The sequence below is a fragment of the Anthonomus grandis genome, chromosome 15, assembly GCF_022605725.1.
Source record: "Anthonomus grandis grandis chromosome 15, icAntGran1.3, whole genome shotgun sequence".
NCBI classification, from domain to species: domain Eukaryota; kingdom Metazoa; phylum Arthropoda; class Insecta; order Coleoptera; family Curculionidae; genus Anthonomus; species Anthonomus grandis.
This window is the reverse complement of record NC_065560.1, coordinates 3,487,412-3,501,156: the sequence shown is the minus strand read 5'-3', so window position 1 is coordinate 3,501,156 and position 13,745 is coordinate 3,487,412. Positions and strand designations below refer to the sequence as shown.

The following is a 13,745-nucleotide window of genomic DNA, read 5'->3' as shown; positions in this document are numbered from 1 at the left end:
GTACCGCCTTATAGATATTAATGACAAAGTGCAGTTTTTTAATGAACATATTTTACAGCTTTTAAATACACATGCTCCGACTAAAAATAAAATTATTAAAGAGAAAATATACTGTCCATGGATAACCGAAAATATAAAAACTCTTATCAAATTACGTGATCGTGCTCATAAAAAATATCTGAAAAGTAAATCTCAGCCTCATTTTGAATATTATAAACAGCTAAGAAACTACACAAAACATGCTATAATACGAGAAAAAATAACATTTTTTAATCAATTATCAAACAAAAAAGGACAAGAATTTTGGAGAATAGCAGATAAACTATTCTTAACTAAAGGAAAAAGATATCAAAACGAGCTACCTACTAACATATCAAATCCAACAGATATTGGCAATTTTTTTAATACTGTTTCTACCCTACCTGATACTACAAGTAAAGAATGTATTGAATTTTATCAAAATAATACCATAAATAATATAAAACTTAATTTCCAGCTTTTGGACCAAGACAATATGATTAAAATAATCTCGACTATTAAATCAAATGCAACGGGAATCGATGGTATTTCTATAAAAGATATAAAATTGTGTTTGCCTTTTTGCTTAAGTCCTTTATTGCATATTATTAACGAATGTATTCTTCAACAAAAGTCTCCAAATGTGTGGAAAAGGGCAATTATTAAACCGATTCCAAAAAATTCAAATCCAAAAGAGCATAAAGATCTCAGACCAATTAGTATTCTACCAGCATCATCTAAAATTCTGGAAAAACATATTTTTAATCAAATTTCAAATTTTGTTGATAAACATAAAATTATCCCCGATTGTCAATCCGGTTTCAGAAAAAACTTTAGCACGTCTACAAGTTTGGTGGGTATTTTAAATGATATTAGGGTAAATGAGGAGAATGGTCAGCCAACATGTATGGCCTTATTGGACTTTAGTAGGGCTTTTGACACGATTAACCATGATATGTTATTGGCAAAATTAAAATATATTGGTATTTCAGAGAGCGGTGTAAATTTTTTCAAGGATTATTTGCGTAATAGAGACAGTTGTGTTATGGTGGTTCGGCAGTCTGAAAAGCATTACTCAGAATTTACACCTTTTAACCAGGGAGTACCTCAAGGCTCTATAGTATCGCCGTTACTTTTCTCTATTTACGTGGCTGATATGTACAAAGTAATAAAACACGCCACTTTGCAACAATATGCCGATGATTCCCAAGTTTATATTCCAATTCACCTTAATAATATAAATCTATTCTATCAAAATTTTAATAGTGATTTAATTAGTCTACATAAATACGCAGAAAATCATAATCTTAAGCTTAATGCCACAAAATCTAAAATTCTTATTATGTGCTCCAACTTTAATATAAGGCAAAGGCTCGAACACAACTTATCCTTAAATCCTATATCTATTGATAATACTTCAATTCCTGTTGTTTCCGAGGCAAAAAATTTAGGCGTTATATTTGACAGCTCTCTCTCTTTTGAATTACACATAAAAAATAAAACGAAAACTGCTTATTTACGTTTAAAAAAACTTTTTAAGTTTAAACGAAATTTATCGGCAAAACAAAAGTACTTATTGTGCGATAGTCTTATTTTGTCATTGTTTGATTATGGTGACGTAGTCTATGGAAATTCTTTATCTTCACAAAATAAAAAAATTATACAAAAAGTCCAAAATTCCTGTATGAGATTCTCTTATAGTATCCCCTATAGAAACCATATATCGCCTTATCTCAATAATAATAAAATATTAAATATGAACAATAGAAGAAAGCTACATATGTATAATTTTGTATATCGCATAGTAAATAATAATCAACCATTTAATTTAAGAAGTCAGTTTCAAGAATTCGAACATGCGCATGCCACACGAAATAACGTTTTTATCGTACCATTGCATAGTAGCGCAGCATTTCAACGTTCTTTTAAGTATGTAGCTGTTCAAATGTGGAATGGCTTAAACAATGACATAAAGCAAATGCCCTTGGGAGCTTTCTCTGGTCAAATAAAATCTAAACTACTTATGGAACAAATAATTGGCAATTAATTCAAGTAGGGTGATATATAAAATGTGATAATGCGTATAATAAAATGTAATACAAGAAATAGTAACATGTAACAGAAGATATACATGTGTATATAATATGCTAATTTTCAGTGGAATGTTCGGAGATTATATTTTAAAATCCCGTTTTTAGTTTTATTCTTTCTTTTTCCGCAACATACATACGTATATTTTTTAATAGCCTAGGCCGATGCACGCATCTTGGGGTTATTTTTTGGGGTCTTTTTTCGCCTCGTCTGTCCTCTCTCCTTGCGCTCATCCGTTGTCGCACTGCCGCTGCCTGTCTTAAAATCTTAGGTTAATTAATTCTATATCTTACTTTGCATTCCTATATAAAAACGTTATTTTTATTTTTGTAAAATTGTTTCTGTAAATTGTAAAGGGCTTTTTCATCCCTTCTTTGCTTGTGCTAACAAGGGAAAACGGTTTTATAATCGAGAGAATAGTCCTATTTGTCAATGTAATTTTTTTTTCTTTGTAATTTTTATTGACCTATAAAACTGTACATTTTGACAAATAAACCATTTTTGATTTGATTTGATTTGATTAAGAGGGTCAAAATCCCGACTTTAGACGGTTTTTCGGACATATCCGTCTCAGTTCTTTAATATCCTCGGAATCATTCTAAAATTGTGTTTTTCTATTGGGGTTTATCCAATTACGTATGAATACACTCATTTTATAGAAATTTTTTGCTTAATATGAAACTGTGTTTAGAATATAGGTCTTAAGAGGGCCAAAACCTCGACTTTAGATGGTTTTTCGGACATATCCGTCTCAGTTCTTTAATATCCTCGGAATCATTCTAAAATTGTGTTTTTCTATTGCAATTTATCCAATTACGTATGAATACTCATTGTATATTAATTATTTGCTTATATTTAAACTGGGTCCAGAATATAGGACTTAGAAGGGCCAAAATCTCGACTTAAGACGGTTTTACGGACATATCCTTGTGTCAGTTCTTTAATATCTTCAGTGTCATTCTAACAATTAAAAACAATTTTTTTATATGGCTAAAAATCAAAAATGCCTTCAACTGCCTGGAAAAAATAAGAAATTACAAAAGAATTGCAAAATGTATACCGCAATCAAATGCCTTTGATAGGTCACAAAACACTGCAGCGAAGAAACTATACCGCCAGTAAACTCAGCATGTCAACCTCAAGATTACATAAGATTTATTGAAACTCGACTTTCTTAATTAGTTTAGATCTGGGTGCAGGGAAGAAAAACTTGGAAGAAAGTTTGCACAGGAGTTTTTATTTTCCTTCTTTCCTAGGGACGAAAATAACTCGCGGATCTACTGTATGTTGCATAAAAAGCTCTTTGCAACATTTGTTGCTATCTTTAAATGTCTTGAAACAAGGCAAATGCTGTAAACAAGGTAAGAAGCTGATACGGATTAGTCATTATACAGTAAATAATACATGGTAATTTTTCGTTAGTGATAAAACCCACTTACTAATTAAAAAAAAAACGTAACGGCTTTTAAAAAGATAAGTAAGGAACTAGTTATATTTTAGTGTAATGAGTATAGTCGTTATTTATATAAATAGGTAACTTTATATATTTTTTTTTAACATTTGATAACTACTGATACTTCCGTTAAAGTGTTCTAATAAAAAATGTAAGTATTATAATTTTATAATATTTTTTTTTGTATTTCAACACTTAAAGGGATTCGCCTTTACTATAATTTTGACGGGCTTTAAAAAGGAAAAAATAATTTTTGTCAGCATGGGTCAGGTCCGGAAAACTTGCAGGCCAGTGGACAAAATCACTCAATCAATGCATTATTATGATTAAAATTCTTAGGCTAGTATAGAGTTATTAAAAAAAACCTGGAATACTCATTTGAGAAGAAGTAGTATCCAGAAAATTACTATTGATGAAGACCACGTTTATTTATAATTATATACTTAAGACATAATATCTTAATTTTTTACTTTTTTTTTAGTGTAAATTATGACGTCCTCTATCACAACAAGACTCTTACAAATTGCCTGTTGCCTTTTACTCCTGCACGTCATGGCGACTGCTGCAGACCCATTAGGAACAGCTCTGATCAATATTTTGAATGAACTAGAAAATGCCGTGAACACTTTACCTGTTCTGAAAATCTTTAAATCCTTTATTATTCCAGTACTTATATACCGGTTTATCCCTTGGTGGTTTTCTTTAATAATATACCCTTAATATTGCATAGAAGTGCTAAATGGAGCTCATTGATTTAAAATCCTGTTTTCATCATATATCCTGGAGGTACAAATATGTTCTCTATAGATTCTTAGAAGGTAAAATTCCTGTCTCATACATACATTTTAAGCTATTTAAAATAGTACGCTACATAATTATTTAGTAATTTTCCTAATTATGTAGTATGAAATGAAAGGCAAAAGGGCCTAGGCACAAAGGAATCTCTTTAGTGTTCGACATACTTTAACGGTAAGTAATGCTGTATACGTGTGCTATTTTACAGGGAATTCGTTCTTATAATTATATATTAATCTTTTAGACAAATAAATTAAATGCACTCAAATGCCTGGAATAGTAAAAAAAAATGTCCAGGCAATTGAGTTGTTGATTTATTATATGGAATAATTTTTAACTCTAAATTTCAACACTAACATTCGGTCATATGCGAGAAATTAAATGATCATATTTTGACCGATTTTACTCGTAAAAAATTTATGGCAAAATATTCTAAGCGGTTTCCAAGTTATACCAAAATATATTCACTGATGCCAATCTAATCTTGTGTCTATAGAGCTTAAAACCCATGGCTACGAACACGTTGCTAACTTCACGCGTGTTAGTCAGCGCCATCTATCCGTTTAAGAGGTAAGCTCTTATTTCGTTATTATAATTGCTCTTAATTCGTTATTATAATTATAAATTAACCTTTTAGGCAAATACATTGAATTGAATTTTCTTACTTTCTCTCAGATGGTTAAATGCACTCAAATGCCTGGAATAGTAAAAAAAATCTTCTAGGCAATTGAGTTGGAAATAATTACTCTCTTCTATTTTTCTCTCTCTGTCGTGTGATCTAATGCACTCAAGTGTCTGAAATAAAAAAATCTTCCAGGCAATTGAGTTGTACTCTCTCTCTCTCTCTCTCTCTCAGATTATTAAGGGTACTTAACTCTCTCTTTATCATAGTGGTATCAGAAAACAGTTCTTCCAGATTTCGTCAGATTTACTATATGGAATAATGGACGTTCTTAGTTGCAAAAGCTGAAAACAATTTTTAACTCTAACTTAAACTCTTACTCTTTTAACTCTAACTCTAAATATGCTAAAAATTGAATGATCATATTTGACCATTGTAATGGCAAAATATTTTAAGCGGTTTCCAAGTTATACCAAAATATATTCACTGATGACCAATCTAATCTTGTGTCTATAGAGCTTAAAACCCATGGCTACGAACACGTTGCTAACTTCACGCGTGTTAGCCAGCGCCATCTATCCGTTTAAGAGATAAGCTCTTATTTCGTTATTATAATTATAAATTAACCTTTTAGGCAAATACATTGAATTGAATTTTCTTACTTTCTCTCAGATGGTTAAATGCACTCAAATGCCTGGAATAGTAAAACAACATCTTCTAGGCAATTCAGTTGGAAATAATTACTCTCTTCTATTTTTCTCTCTCTGTCGTGTGATCTAATGCACTCAAGTGTCTGAAATAAAAAAATTTTCCAGGCAATTGAGTTGTACTCTCTCTCTCTCTCTCAGATTATTAAGGGTACTTAACTCTCCCTTTATCATAGTGGTATCAGAAAACAGTTCTTCCAGATTTCGTCAGATTTGCTATATGGAATAACGGACGTTCTTAGTTGCAAAAGCTGAAAACAATTTTTAACTCTAACTTAAACTCTTACTCTTTTAACTCTAACTCTAAATATGCTAAAAATTGAATGATCATATTTGACCATTGTAATGGCAAAATATTCTAAGGAGTTCCCAAGATATACCAAAATATATTCACTGATGCCAATATAATCTTGTGTCTATAGGGCTTGGCTACGAGCACGTTGCTAACTTCACGCGTGTTAGTCAGCGCCATCTATCCGTTTAAGAGGTATGCTCTTAAGGCATTTCGCAATTGCACATAGAAAACTGTATTTTAAATGAATTTTAAATTTTTGGAGGAATGGTACCGTTTTTGTGAGGCAAACCTTATAGTGATTTTATTTTCACTGTATCGGATGGAAAAAGAGAATTTTAAAGATTGGAATTTTATGGATATTTCCATGAATAGAATAGAAATAAAGGCAGCCTAAGTCCCAGGCAGTCGGAGCATTATCTGTCTGGAACACTGAATGTTAAATGTCTACCAATGTTCCGTTCTGTTACATAGAGGTGCCAAATGCAGTCTGCCTATTTCTCAACCCTATACATTTATTAAAAATCCTGTTTCCATGATATATATTCTAAAGGTATAAATATGCTTCCCGTAGATTCCTAGAAGGTAAAATTCCTGCCGCATAATAAATAAATAAAATAAATTTAAAAATGTCCAGGCAGTTGATTTCGACCCTTTTACTCTAATGGCAAAATATTCTAAGCGGTTCCTAAGTTATTTCAAAATATATTCACTGATGCCAATATAATCTTGTGTCTATAAGGCTTAAAAGCCATGGCTACGAGCTCGTTGCTAACTTCACGCGTGTAAGTCAGCGCCATCTATCCGTTTAAGAGGTAAGCTCTTAAGGCATTTCGCAATTGCACATAGAAAACTGTATTTTAAATGAATTTAAAATTTTTGGAGGAATGGTACTATTTTTGTGAGGAAAAGCTTATAGTGATTTAAAAGTGCCCAATGCAGTCTGCCTTTTTGTCAACTCTATACATTTATTTAAAATCCTGTTTCTATGATATATCCTAAAGGTATGAATATGTAAAATTCCTGCCTCATAATAAATAAATTAAATACATTTAAAAAAGTCCAGGTCAACTGCCTGGACTTCGACCCTTTTACTCTGTTTTCGTTTTCTCTCTCTCCCTTTATCAATGGACAATGGACGTTTTTAATTGCAAAAGCTGATAACAATTTTTAATTCTAAGGTGAAAGAGGCATTCTGTCATTGAATTCGGCACCAAAGCAAATATGCGAGAAATCCAGTGAGATTTTACTCGTAAAAATGTAATGGCAAGCGTTATTTTAAAAAAACGATAGGCAAAATAGGCTGTGAGGACGAGAGCAATAATTATAAAGAATTAATGAATATATGTGAGGTTTGAGGAGAAAAATTATCGTGCCATAGGTTGCTGATTCCTTCCTTCTAAATACATTGATTGCCCCCATACATGAAGTCCTTCCTTTTTGTGGTACTTGTTCACACTCCCACTTACTAATATAAAATTAATCTACTAATATAAATTAATTTAAATATTACTAATTCCATTACTGTACAAGGGAAAATCGCAAAAAATATTTACACCCCTAACAAATTTCTTTTTTGGATGCCTCAACAAATTTCGCCTAAAAACTCTTTATGCCTTTATGCCTTTTTTTTACATAAAAAATAAATGAACACGCAAACATCGTAACGACTCAACTTCTAAAGTGAAATTTCATGCTGCATCTCTCGGATTCAATTTCACATCGTGCCGAAAATAAATTAGTTATTTAGCTAATGCCCTTTATTACGAACCTTGATTCCATTAGCACAATTAGCGGAATATTATCATAGAAAATGGTGTAAAATCCGGACGGGAGGGGCGACTCGAAGAAACTAATTTGTATTTAAATTAGGTTTAAATAAGGAAGATAATTTGATGCATTTCGAAACTGCGGGAAATCTGGCTGCGTTGTTAAAAGTTTCGCTTCGAGTTTTAATTGATTTCTTTTGTTCGAATTGGTTTGGGAAAGATGCTTTGTGTTGTTTTATATGAAGCGTTTAATTGACAATACCATTCAGATCCATCCTCAAAAACTCCACTTTATTAGTGTAAAAAAATTATGAACTTATGGCAAGCGGTTCCAAAGTTATACCAAAATATATTCATTGATGCCAATATAATCTTCTGGTTGCGAACTTCAAGCGTGTTAGTCAGCGCCATCTATGCATTTAAAAATAAAGCTCTTAATGGATTTCAGAATTGAACATAGAACACTCTAATATAAATGCTCATTGGAGGAATGGTACTCTTGGTTTAAAGAAAATTCACCATTTTGTGAAGAAAAGTGTATAGTGGTTTTATTTTTACTGTGTCAGATGGAAAAAGCGAATTACATTTGATATTTTTTACTGTTTTTCAAGCTTAATATATCCCAGGTATTATGAGAATTATTTCCTATTTTAATCCAGAAATTATTTAATTATTTAACGTATTCTTCATGGTTTTCCAGGCGTATTATAACCCAGACATTCGGTATTTATTTTTATAAAATTCCAAGTAATATTTTAGCTTTTCCAGGCAATTGAAGGTACTTCTTGGAAGTTGCTATAATATTTGTTGATCGTGTCCGGCTTCCACATTTCCAGGATCTCATTTCCTGCTTATTCAAGGATCTTGAAGTATCTTCCAGCTATTTGTAACCACTGGGACTTTTTTAGACATGTTATATCCCAGGCATTCAATATTCATTTTTCTGGAAATTTCAAGTAGTTTTTTATCTTTTCCAGGCATTTTAAAGTACGGAGTAAAATGAAAGTTGCTATCATATTTCTATGTATTCCACCTTGTTCATGTCCAGTTTCCATATTTCCAGGATCTTTTTCTATTTACCAAAGTGGGAATTAAAAGATACACCCAGCAGACACATTTCCATTGCTATGCTTGCCCGAGTAAGTCATGCTTAAATATAACCTCTAGGAAACAACAGTAGGCAAGTCCAATTTGTCGATGTTATATCTGATTTTTTTACCAAACTCTCATTTCTTAACCTTCATCCTTTTCTCTCTTTTGGAGAAATTGGAAAATAGATGCTTTTGCTTGATCAAAAACCCTGTTAAGCCATTTCCAATTATTTATGAAAATATGCTTAATAGTAACGTTACAAACATGAAAACTAACAAAAAAACTAAAACTACTCTAACTTTAAATTTTTTAAATCTAAAACAAAATTTTCAATCTCAGATCTATTCTCAATAACTTTATTTTTATTTTTATTACTGTAAAAAAATTATGAAAATGTTCCAAGCGGTTCCAAAGTTATACCGAAATATGTTCACTAATGCCAATATAATTTCGTGCCTATAGGGTTTAAAAGCCATGGGCGCATGGTATAACTAACTTCAGACGTGTTAGTCAGCGCCATCTATGCGTTTAAAAGATAAGCTCTTAGGCTATTTCGTAATTTCACATAGAAAACTGTATTTTTAATGCTCATTGGAGAAATGGTACTTATGGCGTTGATTGAATATTTGGGAAGATACGCAATCCTGTGTTAAAAAGTGTACCCGGTCGACTATCGGATTGCCGTTCAGTTTCGTGCACCGTGTGGTGCTGCCGCGAAGCGTCATATCTAGGAACGATTTATTTTAGCTGTGTGGACTTGGCTTTTGGCTTCTTTGAGTCAGGTTTTCAACGACGCTGGAATCTCCGGTTACGCGGCCGTGTTGGATATTTTTTTAAGATATGGGATGATGCTGCCAATTATGTTTTTATTATTTTTTTTGAACATACAACACGGTGTCATTTATGTGGTGGTCAAGTGATAAGTGATATACTTAAGGGTGGAGGCATATTGAAATTTCTTAAAAGTTAAATTTTATAAACAAATAATTACTTACCAAAATATGTTTTTGAGACAAAAATTAATACAAAAATATATATAAAAAGCTATTTTTACAAAATTACCAACAAAGTTTAATACAAGTTATAATTCCAACAAACATTGTTTCCTTCATTTTGTGTTCAAGAGGGTCAAGTTTTTAAATAAAAAGCCCGTTCCACTTAATTAACTAAAAACTAATATACAAAAAATATGTGGAACAAATTTTAAGATATAAGTAGGTTTCACGTAAATATTATAAAGAATAATTGAAATAATTCATAAGACTTAATACCGATCATAATATAACTTCTTGATCAATAATTTAAACCCATTTTGTCATGTGATTCCATATCTGAAAAATGTGCAGCGTAGTGACATCTGTAAAGTAAGGGGTTGTGAGTGAGGATGTTAATAGAAATTGAAAATAGGCCACATTTTAAGTTTTAAGCGACACAGGAAAATTCTCAATTACCAGTTGTTACAACTATACTTAAAACTATAAAAAGATACCTAGTAACAAAAAAAAAAACATTTTGTTTAAAGACCCCGCATCACGGTTATACAGGACGTCAATAGAGGTGGAATAATTAGAGGAAAGTTGAGCAATATAGTGTCCTTTTATAATAAAATCTAAATACTTCCTAAATTTTGCAAAAAACTGAAATTTGGCAAAATCATTTTATTTTTTTTCTGGCGTTATTTCAAAATATATGACAAAAGTATTTATTAAATGAATAAATTATTGTGACCACTTTTTCTCGCCTATACGATGACACCTTTAAAATTTAAAATACGACGTTCTGTCTTTAAAGAGCCATCATCAACTTTGTTTTTCTTTGTCGGCGCTATATTGACCATTTGCAGTTTAACGACGCGGGAATCTTTGGCCGCCCGGCCGTTTTGTTATTTTTTTAAGACAAGGGCGATGATGATAACAGCGCTTTTATTTATTTTGTTATTGCCGATATTTAAATGCGCTGTGATCTCGCATAAATAACTATAAAGATAGTTATAGATAAATGTGGTGGTTAAGTAATGTATGAATGTTTGAATAAGGGTTGAAATGTTTAGAATAAGGGTGTAACAACACTATAAAATATCGAAAATAGGCCACACTTTAATTTGCAATACAGGGAAACACTTAATTACTAATTCTTAAAACTAGAAAAAGTTAATAAGAAAAAAAAACAAATATTTTGTTTAACAGTATGAAGGGTCTCATCGCGGTTATACAGGATGTCCAAAATAAGGATGAGCAATAAATGGTTTAATTAGGCGAAAGTTGCGCAATATAAATGCAATGATTGAATAAATGCAATCTAAAAATTGGAAAAATGCCAAATACTTCCTAATATTCAGGAAAAAGGTGAAATTTGGCAAAATGGTTTTTTTATTTTTTTCTGGCGTTATTTGAAAATATAAAATAAAATCATTTATACATTGTTGTAAACGCTTTCTCTCATTTACAAGTTAACATCTTTAACTTTTAAATACGACGTTTAATAACTCTTAAATCCTTCTTTAGAGAGTCATAATCAACTTTTTTTCTTCTTGTCGACTCCATGTTGGCCACTTGCAGTTTTGAATAACCCTTTTACAACAAGAATTACTTTTTCAGAGAGGTAATTTCTAGTGAGTAGTTGGAATCATCCCTATTAAATATTATATACCTCTCTCTCTTTTAAATACAATTTCGAATTTCAAAAAATTCAAAACATACTTTATTCATAAATACATGATACCTACTTGTTGACATGGTACTTCTATGATATAAAATAGGCACATTAATCGACATATTACTAACACATAATTTAAAAACAATACACAATAGTGGGTTCAACATACTAGTATAAACACAAAATGTATTTTCAATTTCAAAGCAAGACGACTTAAAAATTTTTTAGAGTAACATCACAAATTCTAACCTTTACATCTTTAATAAAAACTAATTATATACGATTGGCCTGTTCCTAACTATCTTAAAAAAATTCTAATGCTATAAAAATACTTGCTTTTAAGAAGTTTCGTTAAGAACTTTTTAAAGCGAGGAGAACTTCTAGAGACTTTTATGACATTTGGAAAATGATTAAAAATTTTTATGCTCAAGTAAATAAGAGAATTCTTAGTTCACTTTTCGGGATGGGCATTGGAATATTGTATTCTTTTCTGATATTATAACGTTTTAAGGAGCCATTATTTTGAAGATACAATTTATATTTTTTATATATTAGGCAAGCAGACTCAACAATAAACAAGCAACACAAGGAAAGTATCTTTAAATAGGGGTCTGCATGTCCTGTGGAGATTTATGACACATATATTTAATGGCTCGTTTTTTAAAAACAAACATCGAGTCAAAAAGCCGTTTACTAATGCAACTCCAAAATGTTATTCTATACTGTAGGTATTTTTGTATGAAAGTAAGTTCCAACTTTCGACAAAAAAAAATAGACCGTTTTTGCAGATATCAATCTCAGTTCATTTAAAACCACTCTAACAGCATAACATCGTCTAGCCGGTTTTTGCCTCCTGACATATCTCCATAAAACTTACGTTTATGATCGATAACAATTCGAAGAAATCTGTTAAAATTATTCACTTCCAATTCTTTCTTGTGAATCATGAACTGCTCTGAACATAAAAACTTAACAATTTAGTTTTATCTATGTTTAAAGACAACAAATTAGCATCAAATCACTGTTTAATCATTAATAAATCTTTAGAAATTGTTTTTGTTAATGTGCTTTTATTATTGTCTGCCCATAAGATAGTGGTGTCATCTGCAAAAATAGTGAAGAATCCTCTTATCTGGAGAAACGCCAGGTCATTTATATACAATAGAAATAAAATAGGACCGAGAAACGAACCCTGCTTACTACACAAAGTTCAGACAAACTGCCATTTGGCCAAACAAACCTAACCATTCTAGAGCAACTCCCCTAACCCCATATCTAGAAAGCTTATCGAGCAATTTCCATGGTTGACACAGTCAAAGTCTTTAGAGAAGTCGCAGAATACCGCTGCAGCAAAGTGACCTTCTTCAAGCTCAAATATAATCTCTCCAGGAATGAAAACATTACTCGACATTCATTTAATATGTTATTTTTTTTAATTAGGAAAGCTACCATTCGTACTATAACCAGTTTCTCAATAACTTTAAAGGCTTTTTAGGCTTTATTTTTATCTTTTTCATGAATGAATTTCATCATGAAAACAATTATTGAAAATACTTAAAACACTAAAGACCATAAACATAATATATTGATTTAAAATTTTCTTAAAGTAAAAAAAAGAAAAAGAGAAAATGGCTCTCATAGACATGAAGAGACAGTATTTTTAAGAGTTCGGATTGATTTTTGTAGATAAAATAGATAATTTTCTGTGAGGTTTATAATTAGATTTTTTTAAAGATTTTCTAATAAGATTTTGAGATTCCCATATTAGGTTGTTATAAATCAAAGTCTTAATTAATATACGCACACTGATTAATTTTGCCTAAAGGAGCCATCGTCTCACAAACTAAACACATTTACATATATCTATCTATTTGTGATTATGATATCCAAGAAAAATTGTTAACAACTACCAAATTGCAATACGGCAAACACGAACCTGTGCAAAAACTCTCCCACACGACTCGGATGATAGGCCGATTACTAATGAGAAGCGACGGACGAAATTATTTTCGCGCATACTGGAGAGAATCGCCATCTATTTTTCACGCATATTTGCGGTCACGCTTTAGCCCATAAGGTTGCGTATCTTCCCAAATATTCAATCAACGCTTATGGTTTAAAGAATGTTCACCATTTTGTGACTAAAGGCTTATAGTGATAATTTTTCAAATATTTCAGGTATTTGAAGTGTTTTACTCGCATTTGCAATGTGTTTCCTCGAGTTAAATATATACATTTTTATACTCCGGGG

General features: G+C 31.2%; 1 protein-coding gene across 1 annotated transcript in view; it reads right to left on the bottom strand.

Annotated features, from left to right (window-relative positions):
- LOC126744893 (uncharacterized) overlaps positions 1 to 13,745 on the bottom strand; it is a 71,670-nt gene that overhangs the window by 55,652 nt on the left and 2,273 nt on the right. The gene's annotated exons all lie outside the window — the stretch shown is intronic.